This window comes from Acipenser ruthenus, chromosome 9, assembly GCF_902713425.1.
Source record: "Acipenser ruthenus chromosome 9, fAciRut3.2 maternal haplotype, whole genome shotgun sequence".
Classification (NCBI taxonomy): domain Eukaryota; kingdom Metazoa; phylum Chordata; class Actinopteri; order Acipenseriformes; family Acipenseridae; genus Acipenser; species Acipenser ruthenus.
This window is the reverse complement of record NC_081197.1, coordinates 56160104-56168590: the sequence shown is the minus strand read 5'-3', so window position 1 is coordinate 56168590 and position 8487 is coordinate 56160104. Positions and strand designations below refer to the sequence as shown.

The 8487-nt window shown below is 35.5% G+C and overlaps 1 long non-coding RNA gene across 1 annotated transcript in view; it reads right to left on the bottom strand.

Annotated features, from left to right (window-relative positions):
* Window positions 1-4853: 4853 nt before the first annotated feature.
* The window catches only part of LOC131737999 (uncharacterized), a 5478-nt gene continuing 1844 nt past the window's right edge, over window positions 4854-8487 (bottom strand). Inside the window, exon 3 of the long non-coding RNA XR_009329560.1 lies at window positions 4854-5906. This is a non-coding gene — a long non-coding RNA (uncharacterized LOC131737999). The remainder of the gene's footprint in view (window positions 5907-8487) is intronic.

Sequence of the window (8487 nt, the reverse complement as noted above, 5' to 3'; positions counted from 1 at the left end):
CAATGTATTACGGTGTAGGTGGTAGCCTGTGATGCATAGCTTGTTAGCCCACAATGTGCTGCAGAGTGTGCACAGACACACGATATCTGAAAAACGAGTACTCTCTCTCTTGTTTTATGAAAATAAAACATGATCGAACAGACATGGCAGTTATACTTTTAGACTGTACTGTGTTTGTTGTGACAGTGTTTCTTTACTGTATTATATGCTACAGTACCGTTAAAACATTAAGGGGTTTTACTGTCAGGTAGTTGACCATGTCTGAAAAGCAAGAGCTACCAGTAGCTAACATCAGGGTTTTATTGAAATCAGAAACTGGTAAACATCAGCTTTGGTATTATTGTATAAGTGTATTTAACTTTTCAATTCTTGCTTTCCTCTGTGTTGTATTCTTAAAGCTAGAGGTTCCGCAGTCAAGTAGCTAACTGAATGAAAGACATTTCTAATCTCCATATAATCTCTCTTCAACATTCGTGTTATTAATATCTCACAGTCACAAAAGCAAGTTAACATTTTATCACCATAATGGTTTCTTCATCAAATTGTGTCTCGCATTTATCAAGCACCAAAAAAACTATATACATTGAAAAACAACATTCCCCTTGACATATAGAAGTGGTGTATCGATTACTGTATTCTCTGGATTTCATTAGAATTTACGGTACTTATGTTAATTAACACTGAAAGCAAGTTAATTGCTTGACACGATGTGCTGCTTTTTGTTTAAAACGTGATAGTATTATCAATGTCTTGCAGCTCTGTTTTAACCACCACCGTGTACCATATATAACTGATATGTTGTGATCTTAAAAAGGGTGTCAACAAATTGTCCTTATGGAGAAACACATGCAAGATTACTGCAATGGTTATAAAGAGTTTTGTGGTCGTGGCATTCTGATACATGGTTGTTAAGAATTTTACAATTCACACTATTGTCTTTCGATGGTGTTTTATATATAGAATAACTGAAAATGCTGCCATCAATAGAATTTTCTGTATGCTATTATTGATCTAAAAATCTGTACAGCAGTGAAAAACCAAACCATTTGCTACACTGGGAAACACTGTGATAGAGAAGTGACTGTATCAAGTTTGTTGGTGTTCTTTGACTTTACACTGCAATCTATATTTTGTTTAGATCAATATTCTCCTGACAAACATGTAACTGCAAAGATACAAAATTAGTGGTTTAAATAGGATATGTGATGAGAGGTTATTGGATATTGAATTCAAAATGCTCCATCAAAAAGACATAATCATTATTCTACAGTATTGCCTAAATTAGGGACAACTCCACCACAGAGGTAAACTGTCAGATATTTACTCAGTAGATTGAACATGATCACATTAAACTGCCTCTGAGTCAGTGCCTAATCTACTCCATTTTCCCTCACAAGCATGTCACTTAGCTGGGTCCTGTAGTCAGGACCCTTATTGGGTCTTTGGATTCCCCTTGCCTCTTCCCACTCAAGGCTGCTTTTCTTATTGGGTCTCTGGATTCCCCTTACGTCTTCCCACTCAAGGCTGCTTTTCTTATTGGGTCTCTGGATTCCCCTTACGTCTTCCCACTCAAGGCTGCTTTTCTTATTGGGTCTCTGGATTCCCCTTGCGTCTTCCCACTCAAGGCTGCTATTCTTATTGGGTCTCTGGATTCCCCTTACGTCTTCCCACTCAAGGCTGCTTTTCTTATTGGGTCTCTGGATTCCCTTTACGTCTTCCCACTCAAGGCTGCTTTTCTTATTGGGTCTCTGGATTCCCCTTGCTTCTTCCCTCAAGGCTGCTTTTCTTATTGGGTCTCTGGATTCCTCTTGTCTCTTCTCTCAAGGCTACTTTTCTGGATCAGTGTATTTCTGGAAGTATTCCAATTGAAGGAAAAGAGTTTAGTTCTTTGACTAATCCTATTTTCCCTCTTACAGTATTCCTCTGACATGCACTGCCTCCCGGCTATTGCCTGAAACACACACTGGAGTTTCCTATCTCAATCTGATTCTCCTGCCAAGATACTCTTTCCCAACAGCAAGAGAGATTTTTTTTTTTTATCTCCCATCTTATTGCTGTTCTGCTTTACCGTTTAAGTGGACCTTGAGCTAGCTCTTAATTGAATAATTCCTTGTATCTCTATGACCAGGGCATAGGAACGCCAGGCATAACCCTGCATTACATCATTTCATTATAAACTCCCAACCCACTGGGTTCGTTTACATTTATTTTTCCTTCAGGCATGTGTCCTTTAATCTCTGCAGTCATCGACTATTCATTTTCGCAGCTGTACAATATTAGATTTTGCTAACAGAGGAGAGTGGTGTATATCTGTTTCTATCTCTTTAAAAAATATATATGCAGTATCATTTTTGAATAAACAATGTTTGCCGTGCGCACTTACCACAATATACAGCCATTCATTAATCAAAGACACTTCATTTTAATCATTTGATTAATTGACTTAATAATGTCTTGTATATTTGCTGGGAATCCTCCTACAGTTCTACAATTATATGTACGATATATAAAAGGAATAAGATATTTAGTATCAAAGTTTTGTCAATTTTCATACTGTAACTATGGCTACATTAAACAAAATGCAGTACAACATTATTTTTTTAAAGTCGTTTTCGAGTAACAGCTAGGGACATTAGACTATTCTTATTTCAGATCATTACAAATGTCATGTGCTGCATGGGCTTTACAAAAAGAGCCAGGGGTAAGAATGTTAACTCTTAATTTTAGAGCGGCCATCCAAATACATCTCACCAGATTTGATACATACAACCTTGAGTTAAATTTGATACATTTCAAATGCTTTTCACAAAGAATGACACTTTGTATCAAATATAAACCAAAGAACCAAAATAAGCACCACATTCCTGTGAATGTTGAAAGTAGAAATATGTAGCAAACTTTTAAATAACATGTTTACACAGATAACAAATAAACTAAAATAACCGGGTTGGCTTGCAATGACCAAAATATCCTCAAAAATAACCTTTTTATTTGGTGAAGTAATGGCAACATTTGCATACGGCGAAAATGTGTTAGAAAAATATATAACATTGCCTTATCATTTATTTCCAAATAAATGCATAGTTAAGCAATGTACCATTTTAAAACAGTAATTCTACCAGTAAATTTCAACCAGAATGTATCTAATACTGTAGTGTATATCTCCTCAAATATAATTTTCTGCCGCTCCACCGTGAAAAAGACAGCGCTAAGTTACAGAGAAGCTGTGCATTCCAGTACGTTCTAAAACTAGTGCAATGTGACGCCACGCTTTTTGGGATGTTTCAATTATGTTTCAATTATATTATAAACGCACAGCACAGCCCTACATGAGCCTGAATCTCGTTTTCAAATCTATGTTCCCTTTTCTTTAGAGCATACATGTATAAATAATGTTACCTATGTATATAGTTTCTTCCACAAGTCAATCCTTCCTTGCTGTCTCAATGTCGTTTCATTTCTTCCGTTTTCCACCTGCTGTGTCAAACACGACATTTCCCTTTGACTCATCATGGGGTTAATAAAATTCTACTATTATAGAAGTAACGGAGTGCAGTGTAATTCTGTGCTGTCGATATAATCACTGCGGAACAATGACCTACCAATCAAAAATGAATGAATGACACTGACGCCTCGAGACTCTGAATGCGAGCAATCACATCACATAGCAACCGTCACCGACTTCATTCTGGATCCGGGTTAGATTAGAAAAGAATGATGTTTGAAAAACGTATTTTATTTGTTTGTAAAGAAAACGTCGACCATCTTACATGTGATTATATTATGTGTCTGGGAGGTAAGAAAGTGGAAGACATAATGGAGCATATAGATTGTCTGCCCCCAGTCCCCACCCCCCTGCCCCGCGTAACATAAAATATACATTTTATGTTATGCAGCACATATATATGTTGCAATAAGTATTAAGCACAGATAGAAATCCTCAAAAAAAAGAAAAAAAACAGTTTGATCTGAATCAAATCATTGAAAAAAGGTAATACTTGAGATTCCCCACAAAGCCTCATCGATGGACCATGACTACTCTAGCCATCTAGTCTGGTTTTTCTACAGAGCACATTACATTTGTACTCTATTGTGGTTTGAAAAAAGCTTTATTACTACTGTGCTAATAATTCATTTCTTACTAATGAAGTATGAATATGTAATTTCATATGGTGTGCCAGCAAAAAGAGCAATACCCTTAAATTGACAATACCACACAGATACTGTTCAGATAACATGTGAGTTTCTCGTTAAAATGCTGAAGATTTGTAATCTCTCAAATAGAGGTTTCTTCAGATGTACTCCAAAGTGTATTTGATGATTTCCCAGTTTTAACAGCTCCTCCTTTTATCTTTTATTAGAAGGTCTTCAGAGTTATAAAACAAGAGATGGTAGTTTAGCGCTCCGAGGGGAACTTAGAGCTCCATTCACAAAGCAGAACTTTTTAACATGCTGAGCAGAACAGCTGAAGCACAATCTGCACTCCCAGCTGAATGCAAGGTTTTCTGATTTGCTAAATTCCAGCACAAAATGTCCTTGCAAACTGCAATGATATGTTTAAGCCAAATATAAGAACAGGAATAAAAATGCGTTGAATGCAAAAGATCTTCCTCCAGATAATTAGCTCTTTTTTTTTGACCCATGCCTAGATTTAATAAATAAAAATACATTCCGTAAAACTTTAAATATTCATGTTAATTGAGAGTCGACATGCTTTTCATAGAGAATGAAAAGTTAGAGCTTGTCTAACGCTCAGCAGCATTGTAGTTGAAACTTGGTCAATCAATCTGGCTTTAATCTTGAAGAAATGTCATACGTTTGAGATGCCCTCTATGGATAACACAGATCATTTTTGTCAGCTCTAGTTCTATCAGACTCTTCTACAAAAACAAGTGTCTTTGCTCTTCGTGGTTTATGATTTATTTTTGTTTGAAGGGCATATTGTCAGCTATCAATAGACAAAAAAATATGCTCAGAATTGCAAGTGTCAGTCAAGCTCCAAAACAAAAATATCTTATTTTTTTAAACATTTGACATAAATAAATAACATTGTGTTGAGCTACTTTTAAGGCTAATCAAAAGCATAACATTTTAGACATTGACGATTTAAAATTTAAACACCCTTACTAGAATTCCAGTTTTGCCAAAACACATCTGACATGGGTACAGTGAGCTGAAGACATTAACAGCTGTGCCTGGAGAAACACTGAAATCAAGTGTTTACTGACCCATAGAACCAGAAAATAAGGGAGTCAAGATGATATAAGGCAAAGACAGATGATAAGCCAGCCACTTATTTTAATGCATAATAAATAATGTATAAGGAAACCACATGTCACTTTGCTTTCTTTAAACATTACTCTAATTAAGACTGCTGCAAGGAATTGGATTTGAACTTGCAAGTGGATACAGTGTTATGTCAAGATCTCTGTATATCTTTCATTATATCTGATCTGATTCAACTCAAGTGTGATGAATATTAGTAATACCAAAGATATATCATTTAGCAACACAGCCCCACAAAGAGCCAGGGCCATTCTAGTAATTTAATTTACTTAATAATCCTTGATAGCTCTTGTTTGTTTGTTTGTTTGTTTTAAGTACAAATGTACATCTGTTTATATGAGGTAGTTTTATTTTCAACACCAGGCAAGTGTTAAACAGCTTTCTTTCTTTTTTATCTTCAAAAGTACAAATACAAACAGTTACATGCTTTAACAAAACTATCTCCAGTAGGGCTCAGTTGAAACAGGAATTTAGAATAAACCTACAAAGCCATATAGAGACGCCCCCAACTGCACATGTGTGCCGGTATTCAGGTAGCACAGGCGGTTGTGAGGATCCGATACAGTCCCAGCAGTGCACGTGGTCTCCTTTGTAACATTCAGACTACGTGTATGAGTGTTCTGAAAGAGAAGAAAGGAAGAGCTATAACTGAGAAACCACCTTGGAGAAGAAGCTGCAGTACACAAGCACTAGTGAAACTAGCAGTGTCTGGACAAAACTGAGATAACCTCCCAATGTGAAATGCATGCAAGTCGCTCCCCACATAAATCGCCTTTTCTATAAAGACTGTGGGCCTTGTGGTTTCTGGTGTATAGTTGAGTCTATGTGGGTGTCAGTGGAGGCTGGTCACCAAAAAGAAGCAGGGGGCTGCAGCAGCAGCAGCAGAATCTTGATATTGTACTCTGACTGATAACACTTTTCATATCTTCTTAACATTTTACCCCAATTTGGCTGTGAAACGTATTTTCTCCACTAGCCAGCAGAGGAAATAAAACAGTAGCCCATCATAGTTTATTCTAATAAATTTAACTGTTGCACACTGCCAGCGTATGTTTAAAAATGCACTGTTTACTACATTAATAGAGCATTTAGATTTCAAGACCACGTCACAGGGTGCGATTTGTCAAATTTCCAATTGGGGGATAAAATACACAAACTACAAAACAGTTGGAAAGCCTCTAGCAAAGATACATCACGTTGATACACCACTAATATGCTAACATCTGCCACCATGCAAATGTTATTGTAGTTCAACACGTTTTGTTTTTATTATTATTGTTATCATTGACAACTAAAAGGCAATAACAACGTACACTTATAATGCTATTAACAACAGTTGCCAAATGTTTGAATAGCATCTGTATAAATACAATTTTCCAGCAGAAAGACATTGTCAGTACAAAATCTACGTTTCCCTGGTGGGGATGAAAATTGAAAGTGCAGAGCCAGGGACACTCCCCCGTCAAATCACACTCTGCTAACATACTTTGCAAAAAATATTTTCAAAATAAAGTTAAGGCAAGCACATCCTTTTGACTTAATTTATTAAACATAAATAAATGACAAACACAATAACTATAGACTGTTCTGTACCAGTGGGGGCTGGTGACTTCTAAGTCACTTCAAGAGGCACAATTACAAACCCGTTGTTTCATCTAATCAATGCCATGCAAAAAAAGGAGCTTCATTAATGTATTTATTGATTTCTTAAAGGAAATGGATGAAATCCGGTTATTCTGTATGGTTTTTGAAATCCTAGTAACATCCTACAGTTTCTCATTTCCATGTGAGCAGCTAGTAACTCCTTTCTGAAAGTTCCCTATGTCCTGCCAAATTTTGCATTACTTTTAGATATGTGTACGCGTCAGTGTTTTATATTAATGTATTCATCGCCATGGTTTCAATGTGAACTTTCGGCCTTATAAATTAAACACACTTTTTAGACATCAAAAAATTATAAAAACTAAAACACAAAAGAGATGAAGTGAAAATTAAATGAATACAGTAGTTATTACTTTCTGTTTTGCCTACTTTTCGTTGATATATTTGCTTTGAAATATGAACTATATCTAGTCTCAGACGACTCTAGGGTAGAAGCATGTAATATCAAATTGTGGATATTTTGAAAAGAGCTTTGAAACAGACTTTAAAGTTTTAAGTGTAAAAAGTTGTCAGCATGTTAACAATGAAAAGATAAATTAAAGGTGCGTTATTTAAACAGTTGTAGCAACACGTGGGGACGTGTAACTATATTTTACGGAACCCCATTACTTACTCTTTAAGCCCAGGAATGTGTTTGTAAAAACTGTAAAACGATCTGGAAAAGAGTGCTGTAAATACTACAAACAGAATGACATGAGTGTTCTCCTTTAATTGTGTTTGAAAAATACCTTCTAGAATAGGCAGCATTATTCAAACATTAACAATTACCTTGAGATTAGCTGCCGATCTTGATTTTCACCTACAAGAAAAACATTACTTGTATGCTAAAATCTAACACTAAACGCTCGTTCACATCTTTGCTTAATTGCTATTCTAGGCCATCATTAGCCGCCAGTGAAGAATGATATTGGTTTGTATTAAATCTGTGTGAGATCAAAAGTATAAAACAGATGAAAGTTCAAATAAGAAATGAATGCAATTGCAAATTCAGTTGTTCTACAGTGTATCACTATGTACAATCCCATTCAAGCATCAATTGAGTCTTCTTTCTCCTTTCATTTTTCAGAGACTGCAATATAAATTATTTTGTGAAGACAATTGAAATAATAATAATAATAATAAAGAATACAAAATGAACTGCATTGTGTGTAATAGCATCTCCAATGGATATTTAATCAATAATTCAATTCTGTAAATGTCTAATCTCAAAGCTGCAATGACAGTGAATTAAACAAGAAATAACTCAGAGAGATAACTAACACCTAAAACATTAGAACTTGCATTACCAGTGCATAAAGACATGTATTTTGAAAGGCACAAATAACAATCAAATCTACAGTGTTAGATTGTGTGGAGAATTGGTCTCTATCTGCAATTTTATTCCTTTGATATCCAAGTCTTATTTAAGTATAATTATTTCAATTGTCTCAGATCAGCCCTTAGTGTTACATGGTTCATTTGGAAAATAAAACATAATTAGGTGTAATTTTCAGTCCTTCTGCAGTCCCCGAGTCATTACCAAACACTCTATGTGGTTGC